Genomic DNA, 19,854 nt, shown 5'->3' on the forward strand with positions numbered 1-19,854 from the left:
ATTGGGTTAGGGCATATACAAGAAACCATGATTGACACCATCAACACATATCATAACATGTGGGTGAGTATTAATACATATCCCAAATTACACCATGAAGATCATGATGCTAAAATGATACAATAGCGACATGAATAATGCAATGGCCCATTCCAAGTAGCACTGCTCTAATTCAAATAATGTGCTCTCTTAACATGTGCATATAAATAAGGATGCATTAGAATGGTGCTAGGATCATATTGCAAGAAGCAAGTGATAGAGCAATGCTAAAGGGGGAATCATCATGCCACCAACATTATGAAGGATAGTGCCAGCTCACGTTACATGTGTGTGAAAGATTTTGAAGCAAAATATATGATGTATTGGAGACTCATTCAATAAAGACATTGGAAGAAAGTGTGTTAGAGATTTTATGGGGTATACATGCAGCACAATGGGGGAAATATATAGTCACCACAATGCAGGAAGTCTATCAAATATAGGAAACCATGAGGTATAATTTCACTACAAAAGTAGCGTTGACAGTTTTTGAAAGAATTTAAACTAGCACAACCACATTTACCAATGTAGTTGATAAACGCCGATAGGCGTATATGAAACATATATACAACCACATTTTCCAATGTGATTGATATACGCCGATAGGCTTATATCAACCACATTAATAATTATTATGGGTATTTTTTTAAACACCAACTAATTAGGATTATTAATAACTATATAAATATTAACAACCAGATTATTTATATATATTATTATATGAATATTATATTAATATTATAATAATAATATAAACTCCTAATAATATTAGTAATATTAATTAATAATAAAAATAGCTCATAATAATATTATATTATCATTATGTTATTATAATAATATACAAATATAATTAGTATTATAATAATAATATAGTTAATATTTTTTTTGGTTGATAAGTGGGTGAATCCTGAAAATCACTCTTACCCTGTGGCTGAGAGGCCACAACTCAGGGGCGTCTAAGCCGTCAAAGTCACCCGGGGATCGCACCCAGCTTGAGCCGCACCAGTGGAAACTGTTAGAGTCGGTCTGGTCAGTCCTCCGTCAGAGATCAAAACTCTTTATGCATTTCATTTTTTAGGAGTCCCGCTCCATTCACTCAGCTGCATTCCGCTAGGGGCATGCCATAATCTGACGGAAAAGGTCATTTCTAGTCATTTCCCCCCATGTCTGGCTCCTGCTGGCTTAGTCTTTGTCAATGATCACCAAAGCCCATGATAGTCAAGGTCTGGTCCTTTAATGGAAAAAAGTCATTTTCGATCATTAGGTCTATGGATTAATCAATTTGGTCTTTAAATATGTCCAGTAAAGCCATGCAGGCCAGAGTGAGGCCCTTACAAAGTAATGATTCAAAGAGTTTCATCATCATATTGATAAACTTCAACTGTTCTTCAAAACTTTGTTTTGAAGAAAAGTCAAACAGTGTCATTGGTGATAAAATTTTCAAAAAAAGTCGTCAGTTGATTTCTTCAAATGCAGGCATGGTTTCCATGGCCAAATGTCCTGTCGTGCAATCCCTGCAAAGAGTGCCGAAAATTTCATCATTTGAGCTAAAATTTCAAAGGGAAAGTGAAAATCAGTGTTGCTTTAAGTCAGTGAAAAAGTGTCAAAACATAACATTAGAAAAATGGGTTTTTGAAGAAGCAAAAATTTAACCCATGACTTCCAAGTCTTTATATACAAGTTTCCACCAAAATCAAAGCCATTGTGCAAATCAAGTGCATAGGGAGATATTGCAAAGTGTTTGAGAGGCAAAGTGCGTGTTGGAGAGCGTTGGAGGCAGTTTCCAGGAGCGCGGCGCATATACACAGGGGCGCGGCGCACACAGAGCCATCCCTCAGTGTATTTTTTCAATGGGCGTGGCGCACACCCAGGGTGTGGTGCACTGGGTTTTGCACGCGGCACACACCCACAAAGGGCCAAAACCGTGCCAAATTTCCTCAAATTTCTTGTGAAGCCCCTCAAATTGACAGGTAGGCTCTATGACATGACTTGTTCATCAAAGTTTATAAATGATATGGTGGTTTATGGCTATGTTTGAATGCAACAAAACTCATAAAATCAACCACAAGAAAACACCAAAGGCCATTGTTGCTAGGGTTGCATAATTGTGGTATTGAGGCCAAGGTTCCATCTTCACCCACCATTTTTCCCTCACCTACCATTTTTCCCTACCCTCCCTTTCTCATTTTTCCTATTATCCCTACCCTAAAATATTACCAAACCCCTATTCCTTATCCCTCCACTCTTTGGTCAAATATACACCCCAAAACCCTACCTTATCAAAACCCCAAAACCCTACCCTATCAAATCCCCAAACCCTCCTATATATCCCTAAACAAAACCTCTCCCCATAACCCCTATTCCCATCATATTATTCCCCTCCTAATACTCCCTTTTTTTTATTGTTCCCCTTGGTGGCAGACATCACAACAACACCTAGTTTCACACCGTCATCAAAGGGCAGCCCAAGTACAGTACACACAGCAGTCATGGCATCTGAACATTCACCCGAATATGAGATGGAAACACAAAGTGTTAGGGATGATCCAACCACCCTCACAGAATTGCAGGCCTGCCCTCTTGCCATGTCATGCTTCTAGCATCTATCATGTTTTGAGTTTTGTCAAAGAGTGGCTAATGTTCGAGTTCATCATGAGTTGGCCCGTCTTTTTGTGCTTCACCTACATGGAGATCACTCTATCTTGGCCGGGGTCACCTTCACACTAACACCTGAAATTGTCTCATTAGCAACCGGCATACCAAATGTTGGAGAACCATGGCACAAGAAACAGAAAGTTGGTCGGCAGCATTATGAGCCTTACATTAAGGCCAGTTGCTTGAGGCAACTTACAAGAGTCTTTCCATTTAGATATTTGAAAGATGAATATGCTCCACTCATGAAGTTGATCATGAAGTACTTTAGCTGTGAGGGGAGGTTCTCTCGTCTATATGTGTATCACATCAGGTTGCTCATTCACTCTACCAGGGTACAGATGATGAACATCCCATTTTTGATTTGCAGGAACATAGAGAGGATGAACACCTTCATGCAACACAAGACCCCTCAACAACAACTTAACAGTGTTTATCACTTTGCTCTTATTAAGATTTTGGTGGTTCATCAGCTGGGATTGCAGGGCATTACTTGGGATGATTTCATCTTCCGTGACTTCTTCAGCACTTCACAAGTATTATCAGAGGTTAAGCAAGAGGGTGAACCTTCTCGTTGGTATGAGTGCCATGAGACTGCTAGTGTGCCAGTTTTCATCACATATTAGAAAGGCACCAGACGTTTGTTTGCAGCAGCAAAGCGAGTGTTATCTCCACCCGGGGTGGAAGGGGCCTCGATTCCTCCATCAGAATCACAAGAACAGGACAAAGGCAAGGAGCCAATGCAGGATGAGGGGCCTTCAGGTGAACGAGAGACCGGATTCGTTCTCCTTCATGATGATGAGACAGATACAGAACCGACAAATGCACAACTTAGAGAGATCATCCAAGAGCAACAATCAGAGATCGAAGCCTTATCCCTTGACTTGGAGAGGGCTAAGTGGAACATGAAATATCTGGAGCAGAGGAACAAACAGCTTGAGGATCAGCAAGCGATTATGGAGCTACAAAACATTCGTGAGCATCGCCAAGCTGCACAAAGGAGAAGAGTTGAGCTCACGTCATTGGAGCAAGAGATCAATGAGGATCGGGAGGCCAATCTCAAGAGAGTTAACATGCACTTTGAGAGGCTACTGGACAAGGTTGACAAGGACCATGTATTGCTGAGACACATGGCTTTCCACTACATGGCGCGAAACAAAGTGTGCAAGGCCCAAATCAGGAATTTGAAGGCGAAATTGAGGAAGGCAATCAAGAAGAAAAAGAGGCAAAGGGAGCTTGATCGACTTCAGATATTGGCCAAAGAATCTTTGGCCCAACATAGGACTTCATAGAGAACCTCCAGCCCAAATTTCAAAAAATTTTGGGCAATTTTGGTCACGTGACAAATTTTTGGGCACAAAACAGGGTTTTTCTCCCTGTGCACCGCGCCACTGGTGTGGCACTTAGGATTGGGATCTCCAAATCACAAATGGTTTGCATTTTTGGATTCAGCATGCAAAATCACGACTACTGGTGCTTGGAAAAGAAATTTGGGCATGATTTGAGTCTCCAGGAGGTCAAAAACACCCAAAAAATGACCTCTCTGCCCCTATTTTGACACACAAGAAGCAGTCTTGGGATAATGAAGATTTGGAGGGGCAAATGAGCACCAAATTCAGAAATTCCACTTGGGTTGGAAAGTAGACAGGTTAGGATTTCCAACAAGCACACTTGGGCACAATTTGGACTCCTACAGGTACCTCAAAATCGCCTCCAAAGTGGCGTGGCACATATAGCTTTTGGTGCGACGCATATAGAGAAAAAGGCCAAAATCGCTCCCGCTTCTCGACATTTCGATTCGCGACTTTCTCCAAGTGGGCCTGCTCATCTACACTACACTTTTTTCAGCACCTAAGGCAAAATTTAAATTATTTCCACTCCAGATTTGCTTCTATCCAAGTGGCAAAGGAAGGCAAACAGTCACCCAAGCCATTTGTCATGTTTGTAACGCTGCACCTGTAGCTAATGGTTGGCTTTCCACCTCCATTTTGTAATGATTCAAGTAACTCCCCAACCCTTGGGCGTTATATCCTTCATGGCACACTCTATATATTGTATGCAAACTATTTGCAAAGGGTTGGTTGGCTTGTAATTTCTGGGAGACTGTGGGAGAGAAACTCAGTTCTTCATTGTATATTTTGACAAAGGATTAATGAAAGGCAGCGGCTCTGTTTCATGAGATTCATGTGGTCGTGAGTGTAGCAAATGTGTCTCTTATGTTTCATATGTATTTCGTAATGTTTCACAGTTCATTTCATATTCATTTCCAGTGAAATTTTCTAAGTTAGATAAGGTAGAATGCATTTTTATTGCTCTGCCTGTGGGAAAATTTCATGTTTAGTGTTCTTCTTCTGTTGAAAAGGATTCATGTACTTATGCCCTTTTCACCCTCCTAAGAAATTCCTCCATTCCGCGTTATTTCAAACTAAATTGCTAGACTTTCCGCCTGTCTTGCCTCACAAAGTAATCTGTGCCTTTGTATTAAATTCTCTGCTAATTGCTGTCCGTTGGTCCCATACCATCCCAGAAACTCATTCATTCATAAAAAATTGTTTCTTGTATCCATATTTACTTACTAGAATAAGATCAATATTTCACTGTTAGTCATCTCAGACCATTTCGTTTACTTATTTGCTGAGAGTGACTTGGAGAGAGCCCTCTCCTGTTCTGGTAGGGCTAGCTACCAGACTGAGCGTGGTTTGTGGTTACCCTGAATTTTGCCTTCCTTCAGCCTAAGGCAGATTTAGGTGCTAACATAGTGGCGACTCCACTGGGGAACAAAATTAAGCCCCTTAATTCTTGATAATTCTAAGCTTTCGGATGATAAGTTTAGGATTTGATAGGCTGAGTAAGTTGTTCATGTCCTTCTGATTTTTTCGAAAATAGCACGCTGGCTTCGAGACGATATACCAGAGACAATCCAGATCCGGATCCTCCTCATATTTACGCAAACCCCAACTTGATTCCAAGACTCCTTCATCAAGAGAGCACTATAAGTCCCGTGTTCAAATCCGATTCATGTCCTAACATTTTTGAGTATCTTGAAGAGCTTGAGTTTGATGAGCGGTTTGAAATATCATTGTTCGAGACCAAATCCGAAAGGGTTGTTGACTATACTGTCCCCAATCCACAATTTCCTGTAGACTTGGAGACGGAAAGGGCTAACCGGTCAGTTGATAATTACATTATAGCTCAGCTTCAAACTCCAATTGCTAGCCCCTTACAAACTGTGCACACTCCTCCAACACCTCCAAGGCCAAATCCACCAAGGGTGATGGTTGCCCATTTTACACCCCTTGTTCTGCCTCAAGTTCTAGATGATATGCCCGTAGATTACCAAAGCAAAATCCTGTTTTTTGATGGCACTCCTAACAGCATTACTTCTCAACAACATGTGGACAGAATGGCAGATTTCTATGAACTTCATGAGATCGATGCAGAGAATGTGGCAATGAGACTCTTTGTATAGACATTTGCAGGTGAAGTGAGGAAATGGCTCAGAGGTTTTCGGCTGCACGTATCGCTACCTTGGCCGACCTACAAAGACAATTTTTAAACCGCTGGGAAGTGAAAAAGAATCCTCTTCAAATTCTGGCTGAATATGAGCAACTCAAACGAAACGCTGGTGAGTCGGTTCAAGACTACTGCATTAGATTCAATTCAGTTTATAATGAAATTCTCGATCAGCTAAGGCCACCTGTGGGGCTAGCCATGGTGAAGTTCCTGGATGGTTTTGATGCTGACATGGCTTATCAATTAAGAGAAAGAGAACCGGCCACAATGGAAGACATGTAGAAGATAGCGGTCAGCGTTGAAGCGAATCTGCTGACCAAGAGAGCTAGAGAAAAGGCAGAGAAGAAGGTCACCGTAAAAGAAGAGTCTTCCTCAGTAGATCAATTACTCCGGAAGGTAGAGCAGATGCTTGAAAGGGTGAAACTTGATAAACCAGAGCCACAAGTTAGAAATCCTAACTTTCGTGGTCAGCAACAACCACAATATAGAATAAGATAGAGAGATCAGCGAGCCCAAGAGCAGACAACACAACAGCCAGTGCAGCCACCTTTGCAGCAAAATTTTGTGCATGGTCCAGAATCAGATGAGGACAGGAATGTAATAGGTGAAGAAAACCACCTCTTTACTCTTGATGATTTGCCTATTTATCTCACTAAGGAGGAGGAGTATGCAGAAGGTTCGGCTGTACACAAAGATGTAGATTTCATTCTAGCAAATGACACCGTCTTGGAGGAAGAATCAGATGAGTACCAAAGAGGCTATATGAATGCTCTGTCCACCCAGCAGTAGCGATATTCACTTAGAAACAGAGATGTGCCAGTCAAACCAATTCAGAAAAGGAAGGATGTTGAGGCATCAAAGAATGATTCATCAATTACACAAAGGAAAGGAAAGGAGGCGGTTGGTCCAGAGAGCAAAAAATCACCATCAGCAGAACAATCACATCAGCAAGTTGCCTCAAAAGAAAAGGAAAGGAAAGAAATCCCAGTCAAAGAGGTAGAAAAGATCCCTGCTTTTAGTTTAGAGAACGAGATTTCTAAATTGAAAGTATCCATTCCCTTGACTGAAATAATGAGGAACAACAGTTATAGAGGGCAAGTATCTAAAATGTTGAATTTGGACCCAATGTCCGACATGGTGAATGTCGAAGATGATCAACCTGAAATGATTTTTGGGCCAGCATCGAATGGTGAGTCTCCTGATAGTGATGTGCCACCCTTTTATATCAGTTTAAGGTTGCATGATTTTGTGTTACATAATGCCATGTTCGATTCTGGAGCTTCTCACAATCTCATGCCCAAGGCTATCATGGATAAGCTTGGTCTAGACATCACCCGGCAATACCATGATCTCTATTCATTTGATTCCAGCAGAGTAAGATGTATAGGACTCATCAAAGACTTGGTTGTGAGTCTGGATCAGCTCCCAATGAAGAATGTTTTGATGGATGTTGTTGTAGCAGATATTCCTCCCAGGTTTGGCATGCTTCTTTCCAGGTCTTGGGTAGCGAAATTGAAAAGGACACTACAGCTAGATTTCTCCTATGCAACGATTCTTGTTTTTGGCCAAATGAGGAAATTGTATCAGGAAAAAAAAATGAAATACATGATCACAAGCAAGGAGAAACCAATAAATCATCTGATTAATTATGTACATACAGATTTAGAGTCTTTTGCTTTGTATTTTGATAGTTTCAACGATATCGATAGTCAGTTAGTAGAAGCAGATGATATTCCGGAAATAACAGAAAATTTTAGAGAAATTTTAAAGAAAGAAGGACAAGAACAACATAACATTGTTGGGCAATCAGCTGAAAGTAATGGACAGCAAGCAAACAAGGCACATCAAACAGATTTCCAACACTTGCAAGAGGAGGAAGAAGGTTTGTGGACCATGGATTTCGATGGAGTAGTGGGAAATGATGGCACTAGAATTGGAATTTGGGTACGCAGTCCCTTCTCCGCCCCGAACAAAGTGCCTAGTAACGTGCGGGTATGCTCTTACAAGTTGGATTTTCAGTGTTCAAACAATGAAGTTGAGTATGAAGCTCTCATTGTTGGCCTAAAGATTCTAATAAAGCTGAATGCTAAGAGGATTTCAGTATATGGCGACTTCGAATTGGTAATTAAGTAGGTCAGAGGCGAGTATCAAGCAAAGCATCCTAGGATGCGGGCTTACCGTAATGTAGTTCTAGACATCCTAAAATTATTTTCAGAATACTCCTTGACATGCGTGCCTCGTATACAAAATAGTATTGCTGACGCTCTTGCCAAGGCAACAAGTAGTTTGAAGATCCCAATGAACTCTAGTAATAAATTCAAAATCCATGTCAAACATCATCCAACCATTCCAGACAATCAGAGATATTGGCAAGTGTTCCAAGATGATGAGGAGATTGATGATTTTCTACAAAACAAAGGTAAGTTCAAAGAAACTTCAATTGATGTAGAAAATGACGATGGTAAAGGTAATGGTACAGATGATGTGCAGATCAATCAAATGGACGTGCTGCAACTAAAGAATAATGTTATTCCTAAAGGCCTGATACCTTTAGAAGAACTCTTCGATCAAGATGATGTAGCCCGCAAACCAACATTGCAGCCAACAAAGAAGGGTGTGGAAGAGGTCAATGTCGGAACGACTGCCAATCCTAAATTCGTAAAACTATCTAAAGCATTGCCACCAAAGATCAAGGACAAATATATCAGTTTGTTGTCTTCATTTGCAGATGTGTTTGCTTGGGACTATTTTGACTTAAAGACGTATGATACCAATATAATTCAGCACACTATACCCATCAAGCCCAATCAAAAACCATTCAGACAGAAGTTGAGAAGGCTAAATCCAAAGTTGCTACCATCTATTGAAAAGGAGATAAACAGGTTGTACAAATCATGGATCATTGTTCCCATCAGATTTTCAGATTGGATCTCTAATTTGGTGCCTGTATGAAAGAAGACAGGTGAGATTCACTTATGCATTGATTTTAGAAATCTCAATAAAGTTTCGTTGAAAGATAATTATCCACTACCCAAAATGGACCATATACTTCAGCGAATAGTGGGAGCATCTCATATGTCACTACTTCATGGTTATTCCGGATATAACCAAGTTTCTGTCCATGAAGATGACCGAGACAAGACAGCGTTCACCACTCCATGGGGAACCTTTCATTACGCTAAAATGCCTTTCGGTTTAAAGAATGCGGGTGCCACATTTCAGCGTGCAATGGACTTGGCTTTTGCAAATGAGAAGGATGTCTTTTTGGTTGTATACCTGGACGATTTGACGGTGTTTTCTAATTCTGATGAAGAGCACATGTACCATCTAAAATCTATCTTTCAAAAGTGCTGAAAATATGGCTTGTCGCTGAATCCGAAAAAGAGCTTGTTCGCCATGGAGGAAGACAAACTACTTGGGCACATTATCTCAAAAGATGGCATTCGTATTGATCCAGCACGTGTGCAAGCAATTCAACAAATCGATCTGCCCCAGAATAAGAAGGAAATTCAATTGGTCAATGGTAAAATGAATTTTCTACGCCGCTTTGTACCTAATCTTTCTGAGCACCTAAGAGAGATGACAAACATGCTTAAGAAGGACATCCAAGTGAAGTCGACGAAGGAGGCTGTAAAATCTTTCAATTTAGTCAAATTGGCTCTTTCTTCAGCTCCCGTTCTAGTCAACCCGGACTACACTCAGGATTTCATATTGTTTTCATTTTCTTCGGAGCACACTATGGCAGCTGTGTTATTGTAGAAAAGAGATGATCATGAAAGACCCATTGCATTCTTCAGCAGAGCTATAAGATATGTAGCCTTAAAATACAACATCATTGAGAAGCAAGCCCTTGCACTTGTGAAGGCATTGAAAGATTTCTGGGTATATATTCTACATTCTCATATTTTGGCCTATGTTCCTAACACTGCTGTCAAAGATGTTTTAGTGCAGACCGATCCGGAAGGAAGACGAGGCAAATGGATTGCAGCCTTGCTGGAATATGATGTGGAAATAAAGCCCACAAAGCTGGTTAAAGGACAGGGATTGGAAAAGTTAATGGCCGAATCAAACTTGCACGCCTTGGACATAAATCTGATCGCTGCTATGTCCGATGAGAATGAGGAAGCATCATCAATTCAGGTATCTGAAATGTTTGCTCTCTCTCTCTGGTATTCAGATATCATATATGTGCTTAAAAATTTGTCACCACCGCTCGGCATGACTAGAAACAAAGCGAGAACACTCAAGTTGAAAGCTGCCAAGTTTTGCATTCTTAATTCCGAACTATATTGGAAAGATCTCGGTGGCATTCTGTTAAATTGTTTGGTGGAAAAGGAAGCACAGAAGGTCATGGAGGACTGCCATCAAGGAGACTGTGGTGGTCACCATTTTTGGAAGTCAACAGCAAATAAAATTCTGAGAGCAGGATACTATTGGCCAACATTGTTTGCAGATGTATATAAGTTTGTCAAGCGCTATCATAAGTGTCAGATTTTTGAAGGAAAGCAGAAGTTACAGCCTTTGCCACTTAAGCCTATTGAGGTGAGTGCTCCTTTCCAGCAATGGGGATTGGATTTCATTGGTGAAATTCATCCCGCTTCTTCCGGTCAGCATAGATGGAACCTCGTAGCGACAGATTATTTCACGAAATGGATCGAGGCAATTCCCACCAGACAAGCTACTGATGCAATAATCATTTCATTCCTTGAAAATAACATCTTGTCTCGCTTTGTTTGCCCAAATAAGTTAATCACTAGTAACGTAGCAGATTTCAAATCAAAAAGGATGGTAGAGTTTTGTCATAAATATCACATCATTTTGGGTAACTCAACTGCCTATCATCCGCAAGGCAATGGATTGGCGGAGTCTTCGAACAAATCATTGGTCAACATCATCAAGAAGCTGTTGGAAATAAATAAGGAGAGCTGGCATAAGAGGTTGGTCAATGCACTTTGGGCAGATCGGGTCAGCCAGAAGAAATCCATTGGTACGTCACCGTTTGAGCTTGTTTATGGAGTGGATACAGTATTTCCTACCTCTCTCACTGCCCCGGTAGTCAAACTTTTTCAGGAGGCCGGCAGTGAAGAAGATTCCATGCAGAGAAGGTTGAATCAAATGGTCCACTTGCAGCAAACTAGAGAAGAAGTTTTCAAGAACACATCCAAATTGCAGGAGAAGATCAAGAAAATTTATGACAGAAAAGCAAAGGAGGATAAATTTCAGTTAGATGATGTGGTGCTAAAGTGGGATGCAAGGAATGAGGAAAAAGGTAAGCACGGTAAGTTCAAGAATCTTTGGAAAGGTCCTTTCAAGATTGCAACATGTCGGGGTCAAAATGCCTTTCTTCTAAAGGAAATGAATGGGGAAGACTGTCCAGGAGGGTGGATCAATGGTCGGCTGCTCAAGCGGTACCATTTTTGAGTTATTAACGCTACTTCCACTATCATTGTAAATACCATTTTTGTTTTAGTTTGGTTTGAGTTTGTCAAGTTACTCTTCAAGTCATTTCAATGTCAAGTTCGAGTCAATTTTTTGGTCATTTTAGTTTCATAAATGAGTCAGAGTCCTATGCTTTTTGTCGAAAAGATGACTCCATAACCCAATGGACAAAGGCACTGTCTAGCTCTTCCAGAGATCTGTTGTTCTTGGCACCTCCAAGGAGCTACCATCCCCCATTGGAGCCAATGTTAGAGTCGGTCTGGTCAGTCCTTCGTTAGAGATCAAAACTCTTTATGCATTTCATTTTTTAGGAGTCCCGCTCAATTCACTGAGCTGCATTCCGCTAGGGGCATGCCATAATCTGATGGAAAAGGTCATTGCTAGTCATTTCCCCCCATGTCTGACTCCTGCTGGCTTAGGTCTTTTGTCAATGATCACCAAAGTCCATGACAGTCAAGGTCCGCTCCTTTAATGGACAAAAGTCATTTTCGATCATTAGGTCTAGGGATTAATCAATTTGGTCTTTAAATATGTCCAGTAAAGCCATGCAGGCTAGAGTGAAGCCCTTACAAAGTAATGATTCAGAGAGTTTCATTTTCATATTGATAAACTTCGACTGTTCTTCAAAACTCTGTTTTGAAGAAAAGTCAAACAATGTCATTGGTGATAAAATTTTCAAAAAAGTCGTTAGTTGATTTCTTCAGATGCAGGCATGGTTTCCGTGGCCAAATGTCCTGTCGTGCAATCCCTGCAAAGAGTGCCGAAAATTTCATCATTTGAGCTAAAATTTCAAAGGGAAAGTGAAAATCAGTGTTGCTTTAAGTCAGTGAAAAAGTGTCAAAACATAACATTAGAAAAATGGGTTTTTGAAGAAGCAAAAATTTAACCCATGACTTCCAAGTCTTTATATACAAGTTTCCACCAAAATCAAAGCCATTGTGCAAATCAAGTGCATAGGGAGATATTGCAAAGTGTTTGAGAGGCAAAGTGCGTGTTGGAGAGCGTTGGAGGCAGTTTCCAGGAGCGCGGCGCATATACACAGGGGCACGGCACACACAGAGGGCACGGCGCACATAGAGCCATCCCTCAGTGTATTTTTTCAACGGGCGCAGCGCACACCCAGGGCGCGGCGCACTAGGTTTTGCACATGGCGCACACCCACAAAGGGCCAAAACCATGCCAAATTTCCTCAAATTTCTTGTGAAGCCCCTCAAATTGACAAGTAGGCTCTATGACATGACTTGTTCATCAAAGTTTATAAATGATATGGTGGTTTATGGCTATGTTTGAATGCAACAAAACTCATAAAATCAACCACAAGAAAACACCAAAGGCCATTGTTTCTAGGGTTGCATAATTGTGGTATTGAGGCCAAGGTTCCATCTTCACCCACCATTTTTCCCTCACCTACCATTTTTCCCTACCCTCCCTTTCTCATTTTTCCTGTTATCCCTACCCTAAAATATTACCAAACCCCTATTCCTTATCCCTCCACTCTTTGGTCAAATATACACCCCAAAACCCTACCTTATCAAAACCCTACCCTATCAAATCCCCAAACCCTCTTATATATCCCTAAACAAAACCTCTCCCCATAACCCCTATTCCCATCATATTATTGCCCTCCTAATACTCCCTTTTTTTTTATTGTTCCCCTTGGAGGCAGACATCACAACAACACCTAGTTTCACACCATCATCAAAGGGCAGCCCAAGTATAGTACACGCAACAGTCATGGCATCTGAACATTCATCCGAATATGAGATGGAAACACAAAGTGATTCATCCTCAGAAGAACAGGCTCCGAGGAGACATCACAAGAGTGGCAAACATGTTAGGGATGAGCCAACCACCCTCACAGAATTGCAGGCCTGCCCTCTTGCCATGTCATGCTTCCAGCATCTATCATGTTTTGAGTTTTGTCAAAGAGTGGCTAATGTTCGAGTTCATCATGAGTTGGCCCGTCTTTTTGTGCTTCACCTACATGGAGATCACTCTATCTTGGCCGGGGTCACCTTCAAACTAACACCTGAAACTGTCTCATTAGCAACCGGCATACCAAATGTTGGAGAACCATGGCACAAGAAACAGAAAGTTGATCAGCAGCATTATGAGCCTTACGTTAAGGCCAGTTGCTTAAGGCAGCTCACAAGAGTCTTTCCATTCAGATATTTGAAAGATGAATATGCTCCACTCGTGAAGTTGATCATGAATTACTTCAGCTGTGAGGGGAGGTTCTCTCATCTATATGCGTATCACATCAGGTTGCTCATGCACTTTACCAGGGTACGGATGATGAACATCCCATTTTTCATTTGCAGGAACATAGAGAGAATGAACACCTTCATGCAGCACAAGACCCCTTAGCAGCAACTTAACATTGTTTATCACTTTGCTCTTATTAAGATTTTGGTGGTTCATCAGCTGGGATTGCAGGGCATTACTTGGGATGATTTCATCTCCCGTGACTTCTTCAGCACTTCACAGGTATTATCAGAGGTTAAGCAAGAGGGTGAACCTTCTCGTCGGTATGAGCACCATGAGACTGCTAGTGTGCCGGTTTTCATCACATATCAGAAAGGCACCAGACGTTTGTTTGCAGCAGCAAAGCGAGTGTTATCTCCACCCGGGGTGGAAGGGGCCTTGCTTCCTCCATCAGCATCACAGGAACAGGACAAAAGAAAGGAGCCAATGCAGGATGAGGGGCCTTCAGGTGAGCCATCAAGTGAATGAGAGACCGAATTCGTTCTCCTTCATGATGATGAGATAGATACAGAACCGACAAATGCACAGCTTAGAGAGATCATCCAGGAGCAGCAATCAGCGATCGAAACCTTATCCCTTGACTTGGAGAGGGCTAAGTGGAACATGAAACATCTGGAGCAGAGGAACAAATAGCTTGAGGATTAGCAAGTGATCATGGAGCTACAAAACATTCGTGAGCATCGCCAAGCTGCACAAAGGAGAAGAGTTGAGCTCACGTCATTGGAGCAAGAGATCAATGAGGATTGGGAGGCCAATCTCGAGAGAGTTAACATGCACTTGGAGAGGCTACTGGATAAGGCCGACAAGGACCATGCATTTCTGAGACACATGGATTTCCACTACATGGCGCGAAACAAAGTGTGCAAGGCCCGAATCAGGAATTTGAAGGCGAAATTGAGGAAGGCAATCAAGAACCAAAAGAGGCAAAGGGAGCTCAATCGACTTTAGATATTGGCCAAAGCCTCTTTGGCCTAGCATAGCACTTCATAGAGAACCTCCCGCCCAAATTTCAAAAAATTTGGGGCAATTTTGGTCACGTGACAAATTTTTGGGCACAAAACAGGGTTTTTCTCCCTGTGCGGCGCGGCGCTTAGGGTTGGGAGCTCCAAATCACAAATGGTTTGCATTTTTGGATTCAACATGAAAAATCACGACTACTGGTGCTTCGGCAAGAAATTTGGGCATGATTTGAGTCTCCAGGAGGTCAAAAACACTCAAAAAATGACCTCTCTGCCTCTATTTTGACGCACAGGAAGCAGTCTTGGAGAATGAAGATTTGGAAGGGAAAATGAGCACCAAATTCAGAAATTTCACTTGGATATGAAAGTAGACAGGCCAGGATTTCCAACAAGCACACTTGGGCACAATTTGGACTCCTACAGGTACCTAAAAATTGCCTCCAAAGTGGCACAGCACATATAGCTTTTGGTGCGGCGCATCACCTAAGGCAAAATTTAAAGTATTTCCACTCCAGATTGGCTTCTATCCAAGCGGCAAATGAAGGCAAACAGTCACCCAAGCCATTTGTCATGTTTGTAACGCTGCACCTGTAGCTAATGGTTGGCTTTCCACCTCCATTTTGTAATGATTCGAGTAACTCCCCAACCCTTGGGCATTCTATCTCTTCATGGCACATTCTATATATTTTATGCAAACTATTTGCAAAGGGTTGGTTGGCTTGTAATTTCTGGGAGACTGTGGGAGAGAAACTCAGTTCTTCATTGTATATTTTGACAGAGGATTAATGAAAGGCAGCAGCTCTGTTTCATGAGATTCATGTGGTTGTGAGTGTAGCAAATGTGTCTCTTATGTTTCATATGTATTTCGTAATGTTTCACAGTTCATTTCATATTCATTTCCAGTGAAATTTTCTAAGTTAGATAAGGTAGAATTCATTTTTATTGCTCTGCCTGTGGGAAAAGTTCATGTTCAGTGTTCTTCTTCTGTTGAAAAGGATTCATGTACTTATGCCATTTTCACCCTCCTAAGCAATTCCTTCATTCCGCGTTATTTCAAACTAAATTGCTAGACTTTCCGCCTGTCTTGCCTCATGAAGTAATCTGTGCCTTTGTATTAAATTCTCTGCTAATTCTTGTCCGTTGGTCCCATACCATCCCAGAAACTCAGTCATTCATAAAAAATTGTTTCTTGTATCCATATTTACTTACTAAACAATGTAAACTTTGAAACAGGAACTATAAACTCAAAACGGGAACTCTGGCAAGAAAACCCCGAAAAAACATCAAAAACAGTGCTAAAAACGAAAAGTGTTGATGCTGGAATAACACCTTTTTTTTTTTCCAAGCTAAATTTTCAACATGTTTTAAAAATGACGGTGAAAACCAATTTTTGGTGCAAAAATTGTCCAAAAAATGCTCTCAAAACGAAGTGTTGATGATCGAATAACATTTTTTTTTTTCTCAATAGTAAATTTTGTGCAAAAAACACCCTCAAAACGAAAAGTGTTGATGCTGGGATAACAATTTTTTTTTCAAGGGTGAAATTTCAACATTTCAAAATAATAGCATAAAATATTTTATCATGACCCCGAAAAACATTAAAATTTCAAAAAATTAAATAAAAATTAAAATTAAATTAAAACAATGAAAAAACACAAAACAAAAAATTAAAAAATAAAAATAACAAAACATAAATAAAATATATACTAAAAACAAAACATAAAATAAAAAACACAAAACAAAAAAAATCAAACATCAAAAATAAAATCAATCATAAAAATGTAAAATGTAAAAAAAAAACAACAAAACAAAATTAACCTATAAAAAATAAGAATTAAAAAACTAGAAAAAAATTACAAATTATAAACAAATAAATAGTAAAAAATACATATCTAAAAAAAATTGGGGAAAAAACAAATATGTAAACCATAAAGAAATTTGGGAAAAAAAGAAAAAACACATTTAAAAAACTATAAAATTAAATAGGTAACAATAGAAAAATAAAAAAAAAAACATTAACAAAAAACTAAAAAAAATTCAAATTAAAAACAAACTAGATTTTAAAAAAAAAGGAAGATTAACCAAAAATAAAAAATAAAAATTAGTGAAATTAAGATTAAAATGATGATTACTTAAAAAATAAATGTAAAAATACATATATATGAGACAAAATATAAATAAAAAAATATTAAAAAAAAAATTGTTTAATCATAAAAGAATTTGGAAAAAAAAAAAATAAATAAATAAAAATTTATATATATAAATTTAAGTAAAAATATAAAGATTTAAAAAATCATTAACAAAAACTAACCAAAAAAAAAAACTAAATTAAACAAAAATAGAAAATTAACAAAAAAATAAAATTAAAACCTAGTAAAATTAATATTAAAAACATGTAGAAAAAAATAAAAAGACAAAAATAAGCTCAAATTATTAAAAAAAAAGAACTATAAAAATATCGAAATTTTAAAAATATAGGTATTTTTCAATAAAAAAATAAAAAAAAAATTAAAGAACATTTTCAACTTACAAAAAAAAGTCTTTTTGATTTAAGAATAAATAAATAAATAATTTTTTTTATTAAATTTTCATTATTTATTTAAAAACAAACAAAAAAAATTAAAGATAATTTTTTTTTTTTTTTTTTTTTTTTTTTTTTTTTTTTTAAATTTGAAAGAAAAAATTCGTTAAACCGTAGCAATAAAAATTATTAAATTTTAATTTATTAAAAAAAATTAATAAAAACAAAATTAATAAAAAAAATTTATTAAAATATTTTAATCAAAATTAAATTTTAGTTTTTTTTATAACTTTTGTTTCAAAACAATATTTTATTTATTTCAAAATATAAATCATAAAAAAAAAAATTAATTTTTTTAAAACAAATTTTAATTTTTTAATTTAAAATTTAAAAAATTAATAATTTTTTTTTAAAATTAATATATTAAAAACATATTTAATTTTTTAAAACATATTAAAATTTTTTAATTATTATTAACATTTTATTTAAAAAATAATTAAAAAAAAAAAAAAAAAAAAAACGACCGCCCTCCCCCCGCCCCCTCCGCCCACCCTCGGCCCCCCTCCACCCCCTCCTCGGCCTCCTCCACCCGCGCAGGGCCACCCCCGGGCCGCCCCGCCCCGCTGCCCGTTGGGCTGGGCGGGGCGGGGCGGCCCGGGGGTGGCCTTGCGCGCGGCAGCACCACCCCGGGCTGCCCCGCCCCGCCCCGCCCGACGGGTCGATTCGCATTGTACATTGAGTATAAATGTATGTCTTGTGTTGTATATCAGGTGTATGCATTGTGTGGTGTCATACATTGTGCGTGGATGTATGTATGCGTGGATTCTGACTTATGATGGTTACATGTGATTTATGACTATGGTTTATGATGATTTCGTACAATTCGTGATTTTAACTTATGATGGTTGAGTTTGAGCTAACTCGATGTGATATGTTTATTCACGATGATTTGGTCAAGAGCTAGTTTTACTTGTTGTGACAAGAAGTGAACAAAAAAATAAAAAATAAAAATAACAAAACATAAATAAAAATATATACTAAAAACAAAACATAAAATAAAAAACACAAAACAAAAAAAATCAAACATCAAAAATAAAATCAATCATAAAAATGTAAAATGTAAAAAAAAAACAACAAAACAAAATTAACCTATAAAAAATAAGAATTAAAAAACTAGAAAAAAATTACAAATTATAAACAAATAAATAGTAAAAAAAACATATCTAAAAAAAATTGGGGAAAAAACAAATATGTAAACCATAAAAAAATTTGGGAAAAAAAGAAAAAACACATTTAAAAAACTATAAAATTAAATAGGTAACAATAGAAAAATTAAAAAAAAAACATTAACAAAAAACTAAAAAAAATTCAAATTAAAAACAAACTAGATTTAAAAAAAAAAAAAAAAAAGGAAAATTAACCAAAAATAAAAAATAAAAATTAATGAAATTAAGATTAAAATGATGATTATTTAAAAAATAAATGTAAAAATACATATATATGAGACAAAATATAAATTAAAAAATTAAAAAAAAAAAATTGTTTAATCATAAAAGAATTTGGAAAAATAAAAAATAAAAAATTTATATATATAAATTTAAGTAAGTAAAAATATAAAGATTAAAAAAATCATTAACAAAAACTAGCCAAAAAAAAAAAAAACAAACTAGATTAAACAAAAATAGAAAATTAACAAAAAAATAAAATTAAAAACTAGTAAAATTAATATTAAAAACATGTAGAAAAAAATAAAAAGACAAAAATAAGCTCAAATTATTAAAAAAAAAAAACCAAAAAAATATCGAAATTTTAAAAATATAGGTATTTTTCAATAAAAAAATAAAAAAAATTAAAGAACATTTTCAACTTACAAAAAAAAGTCTTTTTGATTTAAGAATAAATAAATAAATAATTTTTTTTATTAAATTTTCATTATTTATTTAAAAACAAACAAAAAAAATTAAAGATAATTTTTTCTTTTTGAATGTAATTTTTTTTTTTTTTTTTTTTAATTTGAAAGAAAAAATTCATTAAACCGTAGCAATAAAAATTATTAAATTTTAATTTATTAAAAAAAATTAATAAAAACAAAATTAATAAAAAAAAATTATCAAAATATTTTAATCAAAATTAAATTTTAGTTTTTTTTATAACTTTTGTTTCAAAACAATATTTTATTTATTTCAAAATATAAATCATAAAAAAAAAAAAAAATTAAATTTTTTTAAAACAAATTTTAATTTTTTAATTTAAAATTTAAAAAATTAATAATTTTTTTTTAAATTAATATATTAAAAACATATTAAAATTTTTAAAACATATTAAATTTTTTTAATTATTATTAACATTTTATTTAAAAAATAATTAAAAAAAAAACGACCGCCCTCCCCCCGCCCCCTCCGCCCACCCCCGCCCCCCCCCCGGCCTCCTCCACCCGCGCAGGGCCACCCCCGGGCGGGGCGGGGC

General features: G+C 37.3%; 1 pseudogene across 1 annotated transcript in view; it reads right to left on the reverse strand.

The window, feature by feature from the left end:
* Positions 1-19,854, reverse strand: part of LOC149157575 (putative aquaporin TIP-type pseudogene) — a 101,473-nt pseudogene that overhangs the window by 80,840 nt on the left and 779 nt on the right. The window lies entirely within an intron of this gene.

This window comes from Pinus tabuliformis, chromosome 5_2 (genome assembly GCF_031772625.1).
Source record: "Pinus tabuliformis cultivar Carrire ecotype Pingquan chromosome 5_2, CPIR1, whole genome shotgun sequence".
Lineage (NCBI taxonomy): Eukaryota > Viridiplantae > Streptophyta > Pinopsida > Pinales > Pinaceae > Pinus > Pinus tabuliformis.